This window comes from Pinus tabuliformis, chromosome 9 (assembly GCF_031772625.1).
Source record: "Pinus tabuliformis cultivar Carrire ecotype Pingquan chromosome 9, CPIR1, whole genome shotgun sequence".
In the NCBI taxonomy this organism is placed as follows: domain Eukaryota; kingdom Viridiplantae; phylum Streptophyta; class Pinopsida; order Pinales; family Pinaceae; genus Pinus; species Pinus tabuliformis.
Genome location: NC_142307.1, coordinates 820,501,832 through 820,516,825, shown reverse-complemented (window position 1 = coordinate 820,516,825; position 14,994 = coordinate 820,501,832). Strand labels below are relative to the sequence as shown.

The window sequence follows — 14,994 nt, the reverse complement described above, 5'->3', positions numbered from 1 at the left end:
GGTGTTTCTACTAGGTGTGAATTGCCTTAAATTGGTGAGTCTACCCACTATGGAGCTTCTTTTCCTAACTCACCACCTTTACATCTTATTCAATGGGTTCTATTTGATAGCAATTGGATTTTGGTTTACCATGAACTTTCATTACATCAATCATTTTGGCTAACCATGAACCATACATTATAAAGTGTTTAGTTTTCCACTAACCTTCATTACATCAATGGTTTCAGTTGAACATGAACAATACATTACAAAGTGATTTTTACTTCACCATAAAATTTTTAGTGGGGGTGTACTTGCCTCATTAGGCATGCATCATCATTGACTCGGGAACATACTATTTCAACTTTCATTTTAGGCTAAATTATCCTATATACAATATATAACCAAGACTATTTTCTTTCCATCATTACTAAAAATAAATTATTAAGGAAAATTCATAAGGGATGTCATTTTTATGGATTTATTGCATCTGCATTTAACATTTGTCTTTATTCTTACCTTGATTTGATTCCTTATCGCTACATCTATTTTGTATCTACATCTCCCTTTTTTGCACTTTCCCTGCATTTCTTCGTTCCTTTTGTTGTTTCTTACCTTTTTCTTCTATTTCTTTTGTTCTTTGCTTTTTCTACTTCATTGTGTCCATGTTCTTTTTTCTTTTTATAATTTCTAAGAGTCTACATTTTCCTTTTTTCTTATTACATTTTATTCATGTCACTCAAATTGTCATATTTCTCTATTATGAAGTATGCATCTTCTTTCATTTTTCTATGGAATTTTCCTTCTATTAATCCATTCCTTTGAGATTCAATGTGCTACCCTTCCTCTCTCTTCCATTTCAAGCTTTAATGTGCCTCTTCTTCCTTTTCAGGTTTTCCTCATCTCGCTAGGTATCTCACCTAGGTTGTCTCTTTCCCTAGACCTGGGCTTTCGGTATTTATGGTCCTTATTTACCTTGGAACTTCTCTCTATATTTTTTATTCTTTAGAATTCAAAATGTGTGGGTCTTCTTCTTACCACTCATTTTCTCTCTTCTTTTCTTTTTGATTACATTATCATATGATTTTGTTTGTATAGAAGTATCATATTTACTCTTCATCGATCTTCCTTTTGCTGACATCTTTTTCATCCTACAAAGGTTGCATCATCTACATCAAATTATACTTCTTTTATCAGCAACTTGTTTGAGATCTTCATCATGATATTGTTCACATGATCATGTTTTGTCTAGTATCCAACAATTCCTACAAACATTATCTAGTATCAGAATGGCTAGTTCCAACATGGACTCAAACTTGTGACAATAGTTGGCCAAAATAAATGTCACTATGATGATAACTAGATTATTTTAAACATACTTTTCATGACATGACAATTTCTAAATATTTTAATCAACTTTGAAAAGATTGTCTTAGTTTTGTCACCTTCAATAAATTTTACTCGCTTGACTTTACAAGGCTTCATTACATCAAAATGCTCTCATGTAATGACTTGACCATGATATTAAACTTTGGGTACTAGGTAACCCCAAACATGCACCCATAAATTTAACTAGTAATTGATACTAACTTAACTTCAAAAAGAGCCTAACTTGTACAAATATTTCATTACAAACTTTGGCATTTCCCATATCTTTGTGACATGAAATTTTCTCAAATTATACAAATTAACAAACTCTTGACCTTTCATGCCTTAGCTTTGGCTCAAGTACTCTGACTTATATACTCAAATATTTGAACTTATGTGACACTTTCATAATTTTAACTGGAGAAATTTATATTCATCGAGTATATACAATCTTTGAAAATCTTCGAACTAAAAAAATAAACCTTTCTAGCACTACTTAACTTGCTTGGGATTATACTTTTAACTTTCATTTAAGTGTACTTTGACCCCTCACATTGTTTATGTCTCTTTCCATCTTTGCAAATTATAACCTTTATTTCTAAAGCATTTATTTAATTCCCATAACTTGTTGGGTGTGAAGCCTAATTATCTTCTTTATGTAGAGGTATCGCCACATTGGACCCCAGTTCGTAATGTGGCAGCAACGCCACCCATAAAATGTACGCCGTTAGGGGGGTGACGATGATTATTTGGAGCCCCCCTGGCGGGGGATCGGGGGCAACGCCCCCAAAGCTAAAAATAGATGTAAAATTTCCTTGTAAAATGTTGTAATTTCGTAGTCAATCTGGGTCGTTCATTAGGCGGAGATTTGATGGTAGAAGTTATGTTTATATGAGGGAATTGTGTTGCGTCTATGTAGATCTGTATTCTGAGCTAGAAAGAGAGAGGAGATTGTGTGAGAGCGAAGAGGGAATTACAACGGATTTGTTGTAGGTTGTATCTTTTTTGTTTGTTGGATAATATAAAAGGAAGGACGAGCTATTTCTTTGTGGACGTAGCCCAAATTGGGTGAACCACATATATCTGTGTCTCTCTTGTTTTATGCATTTTCTGTGTTTATATTTCTGCAATATATTTTATGTGTTCCATTGCTCTATAATATATAATTTTCTAACATAACTATAAATGGTTCCCTTCATTAATAATTTATTTTTATTTTTGTTGTTATTTAATAATGTGACTCACTTTTTTTATCAATGTGTGTGAAGACATCAAAAGATAAGATTAAAAAAAATATTACCTAGCATATTTAGATGTTGCTCCTTTCTCAACGAAGCTTCTCTTCTCTTTAGATCAACCTCACAACTATCATTTTTTCTTGACAAGTTGTTGATTGCTTCCTTTTATGGTTTTTTTTTTGGTAGAAACAAGCATACATAAACTTAATTTCCATCAACCAATTGAAAGTGCATGCTACTAGATCAACCATTAGCGTAATATGCTTATCCTATCGAGAATATCAGAAGTGTGAAATATGCCAGAGATACCATAAAAAAGAACACAAGAGATGATAAGAAATGGAAATGTTTTATTAAGATCTGCGGCAATAATGTTTACTTGCCTCTTTGAGGGGGTAACCTCTAGTAGAGTAGAGCTCAATTACACATCACAAGACAATACTTCCCTTACTATATATGACAATATATAGTTTCATGAGACCAAAAACCCTAATTACTTATGGTCCCTTGTCTAATGCAGGTTAACCACTTTATTCATTAGCTATGGCTTATTATAACTGATTGTGGCCCCTTTTTTATAATGCAGGTCAACCACTTAGAATGTTTACGATATTTACTTATTACACTAACTAATCATGACTCTTATGGGGACCCTTGGACTTATTAAATTAATAAAGGAGGTTAGATTTGGACCCTAAAATTCCCTCCCCCTTCAAAAATAGACTTATCCTCAAGGCTAGAGTTGCAAAAATTTATGGAGAATAGTTCTTGCTTGCCATGGAACGTCTTTTTGTAAGGTGTCTTTCCATTGGATGAGGAGTTCCTTGATAGTGAGGCTATGAAGATGTCATTCTCTTGAATCTAGGGCCCATTCTAGTTGGAGCCAAATAGAACCTTCCTCATCCAATTCAGGCAGTATGGTTTGGAACTTGCAATTATGCCCCACTACTTTCTTGAGGAAAGAGACATGAAATTTAGGGTGGCTTTTGGAAGTAGATGGTAGGGCCACTTTTTAAGCAACGGAGCCAATATGCTAAATCACCATATAAGGCCCATAAAATTTTAGAGCTAATTTTTGGAAGCCTTTTATTTAAGAGACGTTTTCTTATAGGGTTGGAGTCGAAGAAACACTAGGTCACCCTCTTGAAAAGAACTTTTTGAGAAATGTTGGTCAACGTATTGTTTAATCTGGTTCTATGCTTGATGGAGATTACCCTTCAGAAGAGAAAGAGTGGTGGCTTAGTTTGAAGCAACTTATCAACTGCCTACACTTTGGAAGATCCCATGAGATAAGAAGTTAGCAAAGGTTGGAGTTGGACATACACCATCTCATACAATGTCATCTTGGTTGTGTCATGATAATTGGTATTATACCACCATTCAACCAAAAGTAACCATTGTTCCCATTGATGTTGTATGTCCAAAGCAAAACACCACGGGTATGTCTCCAAACATTTTTTTATCGCTTTGGTTTGACCATATGTTTGGGGTTTATATGATGTACTATTTTGGAGTTGCGTACTAGGTAGTTTGAACAACTCCTGCCAAAAATTTCTAGTGAAGGTGGGATCATGATCTGACACAATTGGAGTAGGCATGATGTACAATTTCAAGATTTGATCCATGAAGACTTGATCCATCAAAATGTGGAGTCTTTACATGACTCAGACAAAACTTAGACTTGGGGAACTGTTTGGTCAATTTAGTGTCCTAAATTGCTCTACATAAATTATCAATCTGGGTATCGTATATTGATGAAGTGTAGTGCACTGTTTGTGCTAGCTAGCCCTTCTTACTTTGTTGTTTTTATGTTTTATGTTGTTTTGGGGGTTTTTGGTCTTTTAATTCTTAATGATTTACAATGTAAACTATCACAACTAAATCTAACTTTCTTAAAGACTGCTCAAAATCTAAAAAAGAAATGAAAAAAAAGCTAAGAAAAATATGGAAACAAAGCTAAGAAATGAAAACAAAGTTTCTATTCTTATTTTACCATTATTTCTAAATCATGAATAAAAACTGAAAGTGAAATTTGCAATTGATGTCTAACTAATTACAGAAATAAAACTAAATGAAATACTTGGTTACTCTGCCTCTCAATTTTGGGAGAAAGTCTCCTTGGGATGACATTTAAGTAATTCTGTACTTCATTAATCTAAGAGAAAGAAAATACAAAGATGCATAAATAACTCATTGCATAGATGAAATGTTCAACCACTTAGTTAAGGTTGAATTATCAACTTGAAGGGTCTTCCATAAACATTCATTAACACCATGAGTTAGTAAGCTAAAAATGAAATGGCAAAGATAGTAAATACATTGATCATTTTAATTGAGAATTTAAACTAGCAAAACAGTGAATGAAGTAAACTATCCAACAATGTATCCTTATCATTCTTCAATCCTACTCTCATCCTGAAACAAGGTTAGTTTTTAATTGAAGAAACAAGATTACACCATTGAGTTCTATCTTCTAAACTACTGATAAAAACTAAAAAGAAATCAAGCTAATGGAAATTGCTCTAAATTATATACACTGTTAGTAAGAAAATGATTGAAACTGCATTATAAACACTGTTAGTAAGAAAATGATTGAAACTGCATTATAAACACTGTTAGTAAGAAAATGATTATAAACATTGTTTTAGAAAGAAAATGATGAATTTACAGTTAACAAGAAGAAGAAAAATAAAATGAAATGAAACCTTCTTCATTGCATAGGCCCTCTGCAACTTATTAGGCTACGGTTTCTCAATCAACTCCAAGAAAAATCCTTCAGATTTTCATAAAAACATGCGGTCTTCTCATATTAAAATAGGGACACAAAACACCCAAAATTACAGAGTTTAGAACTTCGATTTCACATTAAAACGATTACTATTACTAACGTTTTCGGTCCCTTACACATGTATCTATAAGAAAAATCATATAACTGTTTTTGGAGGAGAGCATGCTACAACCAAACACGTAGAATACATATATGCAGAATTTCTTCCTCAGCTATTAGAGAAATAAATCCAAGATGTGGTGGCTGTTGGATTCATTTGTACAGGTGGCTTTTGGAGTCCGTAGGTACAGGTAGTTGCTCCGTAGAACGCTTCCCATCACTGTGAAACTCATTAATTAACCACGAAACGGAGTCCTGTTACCTTCGGTCTCCTTGTGTTTGACATATCCATTGACCGTAGTATTATGCCATCTTCTTTGTTGACCTGGGCTGAATGAATAGGACAGGGTCCATGTCATGATGATTTCAAAGCTGTCCATGTGGCTAGTTTCTCCTTATAACACCTGGAACCTGTTAGAGCATGAAGGTAGCTGCAAAACAGCGGATTAGCTACAGAATAGGCTGTGTTTCGTAGCTAATATACAAACATTTATTCAAACAACAAAACATAAAAAGCATAACATGTAAATCACTAAATGTCCTCCTCAAGAGAGTATATACCAGTTATTGGTGATGAGAATGCATCTTTCTTAGGGAAAAACAAAGAAAAGGAATGAGAAGAGGTTCTAGGGAAAGAGTAATTTTGAGGCTCAACATAACCCCACTGCAAAATCATTGCATGTCCCCATGCAATTTTCAAAAATGTGAACTTATTTCTCCTATTGCATCTATTCTAACACTTTTTCTAGCACATCCAACTTCCTTTTCTTACTTCTCCTTGCACTAACTGCCATCCTGGGCTTCTTCATAGGAACTCTGTATTTGAGGTTGATAAGTGTTCTGCTCAAATTCATATTTTTCCTCTTCAACTTCCTAGTTTTCTTGTACCATAATCCTAGGTGTAACATTGTGTTGTCATGAATGGCTCTATCCAACTTGTTCTGTTCCCTCAAGGTTTCATTTTCTTTTTGAATATGCCTATTCAAAATCTCTAACTCAAAGATTTCTTGTTTGAGAGAGCTAGTTAGAGGTTCTTGTGGATTGACAAGCTACTCTAGATTGGTTGAGGATCCTAGATCCATTGCGGTATCCTTTCTCTCTAATGACTCTATGTAGCCATAGATTTGCCGCTGTACTGGATCTATGCCAGGAGAAGCTCTGCTTGAGCTGCCTTCAAAATTTTGTGGAGGAGATTTTTTTGGACTATGTTCAGGTGGAATATTGTCAGGAGATTGAACTGTGGTTTCTTCCTCTAAGTTTATGAACTGGGATCCTTTTGATGTTACCTTCCTCACCTTACCTCGGAGTCTAGAGCTCCTTTTCAGGTTTTGGAAGCTTATGGTTTCTTCTCTTGTGTCCTTCTTCCTCTTCCCTATCTCCTTCTTTTTCTTGATTTGCTCCTTAATATTGGTCAGCCTTTTGGAGAGTAAATGTTCATCTTCTTGTGGTGATGAAGGTTCAGGAATGCCTTGATTGATTTCTTCAGCTCTCTCTTTCATTTTTCCTTTCTGTTTAGTCTGTTTTCTAACCTCTGGTTTAGAAACAGTTTCTGCATCATTCTTTTGTGAGGAGGTTCCAGATTTGTTTTGAATGTTAATGCTGATCTTTCTCCTCCTACTTTTCTTAACATGACTCTCCTCAGGTGACTTTGGAGCATCCTGGAAAAAATTTCTTACCAAGAAATCTTCCCAAGTGTTATCACTTAAGAATTCTAATTCCAAAACCGCTCACATTAGTTTGATGGTAAAAAAAAAAAAAAAGGTCGGTGCTAGTCTAAGTTTGATTTTTGTTTTTAGAGTCTTGAGTCAACTATGTATTCTCATTCATCCCCGGTCTCATAGCCATGTGTCAGTTTTGTTCAAAGGTTACTATGTGTCACAAAGCTCCTTAGGTTATTTCGTAGCTCATGTAATAATTTTGAAGTGTTTCCGCAGCGCATAAATCCTTTTAGCAGTTTCGCAGCGCAACATGTTTTAGGTGATTTCATGCTGATCCATAACAAATCTCACCCAGCTGTCATATTTATCAGAATCCGCTGTGTCTTAGGTCGTTAGGTATCTTGGTACTGGCACATGTTTGCAGTTGTTGCTGAGAAAGAGACATGTATTTAATGGAAAGTTGCTTGCTGGCATCAATCAAAAGACTCTGGTGACCAGCCAAAGGCAACAGATGCATTAGCAGGGGAGCTATGGGAGGTGAAAAAGGAAAGGATCAGAAAGGCTTCTATCTATGGGAAATTACCTGGCTGGGATCTCCGCTCTATTATTGTGAAAAGTGGTGATGATTGCAGGCAGGAGCATCTTGCTGTGCAGCTTATTTCTCATTTCTATGATATTTTCCAGGAGGCAGGGCTACCGCTTTGGTTGCGTCCTTATGAAGTTCTTGTTACTTCTTCGTATACTGCTTTGATCGAAACGATTCCAGACACGGCATCATTACATGCTATTAAAAGCAGGCATCCAAACATCACAAGCTTGCGGGAGTTCTTTACAGACAAATACAAGGAAAACTCACCTTCTTTCAAGCTTGCTCAGAGAAACTTTGTTGAGAGCATGGCTGGATATTCCATATTGTGCTACCTACTTCAGGTGAAAGATCGACATAATGGAAACTTGTTGATGGATGAGGAAGGACATATCATACATATTGATTTTGGTTTTATGCTATCCAATTCTCCTGGTGGTGTGAATTTTGAAAGTGCTCCCTTCAAGTTGACTCGAGAACTTCTAGAGGTAATGGATTCTGATGCAGAGGGTAGTCCGAGCGAGTTCTTCGACTATTTCAAAGTCCTATGCATTCAGGGATTTTTGACATGTAGAAAACATGCAGAACGAATCATATTGCTGGTTGAAATGTTGCAGGACTCCGGTTTCCCATGTTTCAAAGGTGGACCAAAAACAATACAAAATTTGCGAAAGCGCTTTCATTTAAGTTTGACAGAAGAGCAATGTGTTTCTTTGGTTCTATCTCTCATCAACAGCAGTTTAGATGCCTGGCGGACAAGGCAGTATGATTATTACCAACGTGTGCTGAATGGTATCTTGTGAGAATTTATATTGCTCGGGCGCATTTCATTCTCAGGTTTCTGTTTTCCGTTAGCCATCTCTGTTGAGGAGCTTTTGCTTCACCTTCAGGAGGATACAGATATCTTGACACGAAACAGCCTTCACATAAAGAACGGTTATTTCCTAGCATTGCTCGAAATCAAGGCACAGGACTTCGCAACCGACAAAGCGAAACAAGTTTTGAATGGATAGCTTCAAGGCGTTTGTCGGAGTCCTTGAGTTCTCACGATCAAGTTTTTATGACTCCAGTTTATTTGTGTCGGCGTTGCTACTCTCTGCGTTGGTGGGGGTTGTAGCTATTTCCTATGTTATTTTACAATGGAAAAGAAATATTTCTCTTCGTTGGATGTCAATGAAAGCTGCAGCTAGAGCAACGCGAAAGTCGAAAACAAAGTTGAGAACCCCGGAGGCTCACCATTCGTGGAACCAAGAGTTTGGTTATCGCGGACAACCTTCCACCTGTTGTGTGTGTTTGAAGTCATTTCTGCCACCACAGTCCCTTGGTCCCGTGGCAATTTCGAATTCTTCAATTCAATGCTGTATTGTTTGTGGCGTGGCGGCACATCTGTCCTGTTCTAAGATTGCATCCAGAGATTGTAAATGTGTTGCGCAGGCTGATTCTCAACAGCTGCTGCATCACTGGACTGAAGTATGGAATGAAATAGAGGACATTCCTGAAACATCTTTTTACTGTACTTTTTGTAAAGAGCCATGATGTGCTTCGTATCTGGCGGTTTCTCCTATCTGGCGTTGTCTGTGGTGTCAACGTCTGGTTCATATTGAATGTCATACAAAAATGTTAGAAAAATTGGACGTTGTTTGTGATTTGGGTTTTTACAAAAGGCTTGTTATATCACCACTGTGTGTTAAAGATTTAGGTAATAAGACTATTACTGGTGGGTTTTTATGTTCTATTACCCAGGGAGCAAATGAATTGGCATCCTCTGTTCAGGGCCGTATCAGAAAAAGGCGGCGGAAGAGTAAACGAGGGAATGATTCTTCACTTCAGAATGCTATGAGCAATGGCATATTGGACATTTGTGGAGACAGTACCAAAGATTCACAGCAAGAACTTAATGGAATTACAGGAGGAGACAAAAGGACCAATGATTGTGGAAATGGAAGAGATTCATATCAGGACGATGAAAATAGCAGAGGAGCAGGAGTCAAAGAGGGCCAGACAAAGTGTGCATCAGTAAAGTCCAGCAGTGGTTTGCAGGAGATGAAACAGCAATATGAATTAGTCAATTTACCTCCTGATTGTAGGCCTCTTTTGGTTTTCGTCAACAAAAAGAGCGGTGCTCAACATGGCCTTTCTCTTACAAGGCGCTTAAATATTCTTCTAAACCCTGTCCAGGTGTTTGAGCCGAGCTCTAAACAGGGGCCTGAGATGGGTTTGGCCTTGTTTGACCAAGTGCTACACTTCAGAGTTCTTGTTTGTGATGGTGATGGTACAGTCGGTTGGGTGCTTGATGCTATTGAGAAGCACAATTATGAATTCCCCCCACCTGTTGCCATACTCCCTATTGGGACAGGAAATGATTTAGCTAGAGTTTTGTCATGGGGAGGAGGCCTTGGTGAAGTAGAGAGACAAGGGGGGTTAAGTATGGTTCTGCACCATATCGATCATGCAGCAGTTACGATGCTTGATCGCTGGCGAGTCACAATAAGTGGGAAAATATCACAGCAGATTCAGAATGGTGATGGCGATCAATCATTAAAATCCACGAAAGAATATCAGAACAGTGACCAAACGGTGAAATTCTTGAACAATTATCTTGGAATTGGATGTGATGCAAAGGTTGCATTAGACATTCATATCCTAAGAGAAGAAAACCCTGAGAAGTTTTATAACCAGTTTCTGAATAAGCTTTTGTATGCAAGAGAAGGTGCCAAGGACATTATGGATAGAACATGTGCTGATTTGCCTTGGCATATTCGACTAGAAGTGGATGGTGTGGACATTGAAGTTCCTGAGGATGCAGAAGGTGTCCTTGTAACGAACATTGGCAGGTACATGGGAAAAGCTTACAGCACATCAAGGACGTGGCAGTCTGCTCCATTTTGGGTAATTAAAGGATAAAGAACATGGCTAATTACTTCCGAATATCTTTGAGGAAAACAAAGGCATAAAAACAGGGACAGTTTCCTGTTTCTCAGCAGAGGTAAAAAGATACGACATTAAAGGCCAGCAAGCAGCTACAAACATCCATCACAGCCACCACCAGAAGGGAACCAGATGTCAAAGAACAAGAACCATTGTAATCAAGGCTATTATTAGCATAACACGATGTTAGAATCCTACTTGATTTAGATCTCTAAAAACTCCAGTCAACAGTCGGTTGTATTTATTAGTTAGTTAAAGGTTAATAGGTGTCAATAGAAGTATTTTTCGAATTCCCCTCATGCTTGAGGAGGAATCTCGATCAGTTAGAATAAGAACTCTATATATAGCTGTAACAGCAATGTAATGAGGGTTGGAAAACTTTATGACAGAGCATTGTAGTTGGCTTATGTAAAGACAGAGTTTCAGTAATATAATTTGGCTTTACTTCTTAGGATTCATGAAGGATTTCTATGTTCAGAATGTGTGATCTTGTCTTTTCCTTAATTTTTTACAGTTGTACAAATGTATAATCACTCAGAATTCACTGATTGTGCTCTGATTTCCTGTATGCATTTATAAACTGTGGTTCCATATGAGTTGTGTTCTGAATATTCAAATGCTGAATGCCCTGACTTCTATGTAAAGTCAAGATCATTGTTTATTAAGATATTGTTGACTCCATAGGCCCAATGGAAACTTGTTTAATGTTTTTCCAGCATCCATATTTGTCTCAGTTATTTCACAAAGAGTTAGCCATCTTATCTTAATCAAAATCATTAGCCCATCTAGAGAGAGCCCTCTCAGGTTGAGGAGGCTAAGCCTCAGCCTAAAGTAGGTTTGAAATAGTTACTTAGAATCAACTTGACCAGCAGCCTATCAGGGTCCGATTTTGAGATAACACCAGGTATCCCCTATACTTTTCAAAAGGAATTCAACTAGTATTTTCACTAATCCATGATGATACATAGTTGTTTCTATGGATTCAATTTTCTTTTGGACATTTGTAGCCATCCTTCTCAGACTGTTTAGAAGGAATAAGGGAAGGTTGATGGTTCCATTTTCTAAGAAATTCATTGATAAGCGTATATGGTAAACATACATAAACCAAAATCTTCCTTCACATGTAGTGAATTCTTGCAATATCAACAACATATTACCCCATTTGTGCTTGAGTGCTGAAATAGGAATTCCCTTCCTAAATACTATAACATCCATACCTGGGTTTCTAAGGATCACTTTCCAAGATTCACCATGAAATTCCTTGTTTTTAAACCATCTTTCTCCTTGTCTCGGCAGCTCTGTTGCTTCTTCTATGAAGGATTCTATGATTGCAAATTTAATATCTCCTATCTACACTTCTGTGCCATCAAATGACCTTGCAAAAGACTTGGTAATTTCCTTGTGGTAGCCATCAAATTTCTCAATAAAGTTTAAACATCTGGCCTTCTGTAGCATCCCTTTAAGCTGTGGATACCCCTCCATATACTTTACCCCTACGGGCTCTGTCCTGACAATAAGCCCCATATCCCCTGTTTTTTGTTAACCTTCAAAATTACTCTTACTGTCTATAAAATGAGTGCTATTTAAGAAATGGAATAATTGTGTGTATGGAAATGGAATGACTGCATATATATGAAAATGGAAAGACTATGTGTATATGAAAAATTGGAATGACTGTGTATATAGAAAATGGAAAGACCGTGTATATGAAATGACTGTGTGTATATGAGAGATAAACTTAAGGGTTTATGTGTAATAAATAAATAGTAAGGGTTTAGAGAGTCGTAGATAGGTAGGTCACGTCGTCATCTTGACCGTTAACAAGTGGAGTTGTGGAGGACTGTTTGAGTACAGGTTATGGAGTTTGAAGTAGAGGTTTCTTATGAAAGAATCATTAAGACCGTTTGTCATTAAAGATGGAAGATATGGTGGAGATATAGTGGCGGTCAAATCAAATGATGGTTGATTAAGGAGACATGTGATTATACATACTATACAAACTTATGTTTTCAAATTGATTTTTGAAATAAATCTTTGCATTTACCTTTGGAACCTTTACCTTTCGCTTGCTAATTTTTTTGATGTTGATCCACAGGTACCTTGAGCATGGTTGGTCTTCAAAAATTGATTTCTTTTCAATTCCCTACATACATGATTTTATTATGAGTTGTACACTTGTGCCTGAACTGATAAACAAATTGTAGTTGCAGAATCAGATTAGCTACAGAACAGAATCAGTTGCAGAACGTGAAAAAGAAAGTGAAATATGGCTTATGGATCATGAATGAAATGGAAGTGGTTATGTAAGTGAAATGAGATGAGATGTAAGACAAGATGATAAATGAAATGAAAATGGAATGAAAGCTATAAAAGGAAAAATTGAAAAATTTATTGATGAAATATGACAATGAGATGAAGTGAAACTGCAAAAATAAAATGGAGTGAGGTGAGATGAGATGATGAATTTGCAGAATCTAAACTGCAGAGTGACTGTAGATTTTTGTCACTACTTATTACATAAAGAAAATGGAAAATATAGGGTGTCAGAAACCTCTGATTTTCACCCTGTATTTTCTGTATAAGTATGCCAATCAATGATTGTTTTTCAACCTTATACAATTTATTTATTTTTTATTTGTTATATCTATATATAGATATAGATATATATATATATATATATATATATATATATATAAGTAAAAAATAAAGACTAAGTTAGTGGCGAAGAAGAATTCTCCTTCACTAGCTTCATTTCAGAATTGTCTTGGAAAATCTTAATGAACTCGTCTTTTGAAATTGGTTTCTGATATATCTTTAATCTATGACCATTCACAAGAAGAGGAGTTTCAATTTCATCTATTGTTCTTATCCTCACTGCTCCATTACTAAATAATTTTTCAATCTCATATGGCCCAAGCTAATGAGTTTGAAACTTCCCTTGAAAATCTGTAAACTTTGAATCAAAAAATAGTGTCCAATCTCCCACTTGAAACCTCTTGTCCTTGATATATTTTTCATGCCATTTAGCCTTATGTTGTTGGACTATACTAGCCCTTTGAACTGCCTCTTTCTTGATTTCATCAAAAGTTCATTTAATTGCTCTAGCCTGTGCTTTTGTGCCTCTGATAAATCTAGTCCCAGTTAGACTGCCATCTTGAAAGTTCTGATTTGGAACTCTATAGGGAACATGACTTGTTTCCCATAAACAAGTTCATAGGGTGTATGTCCCATTGTGTTCCTCCATGTAGTTCTATAGGCCCATAAGGCTTCAGGAAGCCTTTCCACCCAATCTCTTCTATATAGATGCACAGTCTTGGTGAGGATTCCTTCAATCACTTTATTTGTAGATTCCACTTGACCATTTGCTTGTGGATGATAGGGAGTAGATTTCCTATGTTTGATCTTGTATTCTTCCACAATCCCTTCCACCATGTTAGATGTAAATTGAGATCCCTGATCTGTTATAATTTCTCTTGGAACACCAAAACAAGTGAAGCATGTCTTGAAAAAGAAAATTAACTATAGATTTTTCATTAGCAAAAGGTAATGCTTTGCCTTCTACCCATTTAGTGAAATAATCAGTGCATACCAATATATACTTCTTCTTCTTAGATGGAGGATTAATTGGCCCAATCAAATCTAAGGCCTACTTTTCAAAAGGTTTGATGAGTACCTAAATTTGTAATGGCATTTCATTTGAGGGAGCATGTTTCCCTACCCTTTGGTAGCTGTCACATCTCCTGACATATTCTTTAGCATCTTTGAAGATGGATGGCCAATAATATCCTAAAGAAAGGATTTTATAGGATGTCCTCTTCTCAGTAAAGTGTCCACCACATGGATCATCATGACATGCCTTAAGAATCTTGGGCATTTCATCTTCCCTAACACACCTTCTGATCATAAGATCTAGGCTTGTTTTATACAATTCGTTAGTGATCCATGAATATCTTGCACTTACTTGAATAATTTTTCTTTTCTCTCTAGGAAACAAATGTGAAGGTAACTTTCCTGTAACCAAATAGTTAGCAATATGTACAAACCAAGGAGTTTGAGTAGTTATTGCAAAAATATATTCATCAGGAAACTTATCTTCCACCGGAGAATCTTCTTTGATATTCTAAATCCTGGACAAGAAATCAGCAACTGTGTTTTGCTTTCCAGGTGTATCTAGCACAGTAATGTTGAATTCTTGCAAAAGTAAAAGCCATCTTGTAACTCTTCCATTAGTAATAGGTTTATTCAGTAAATATCTAATTGCAGAGTGATATATATGAACAAAGGTTTCATAGCCTGTTATATAGTGTCTGAACTTGTTAATTGCATGAACAACAACTAAAAATTCCTTTT

General features: G+C 36.1%; 2 pseudogenes; both read left to right on the top strand.

The window, feature by feature from the left end:
* Window positions 1-8,534, top strand: part of LOC149151311 (phosphatidylinositol 4-kinase beta 1 pseudogene) — a 78,505-nt pseudogene extending 69,971 nt beyond the window's left edge.
* A 187-nt stretch (window positions 8,535-8,721) lies between these two features.
* On the top strand, window positions 8,722-10,620 carry LOC149151310 (diacylglycerol kinase 1 pseudogene; annotated as a pseudogene).
* The last annotated feature ends 4,374 nt before the right edge of the window (window positions 10,621-14,994 follow it).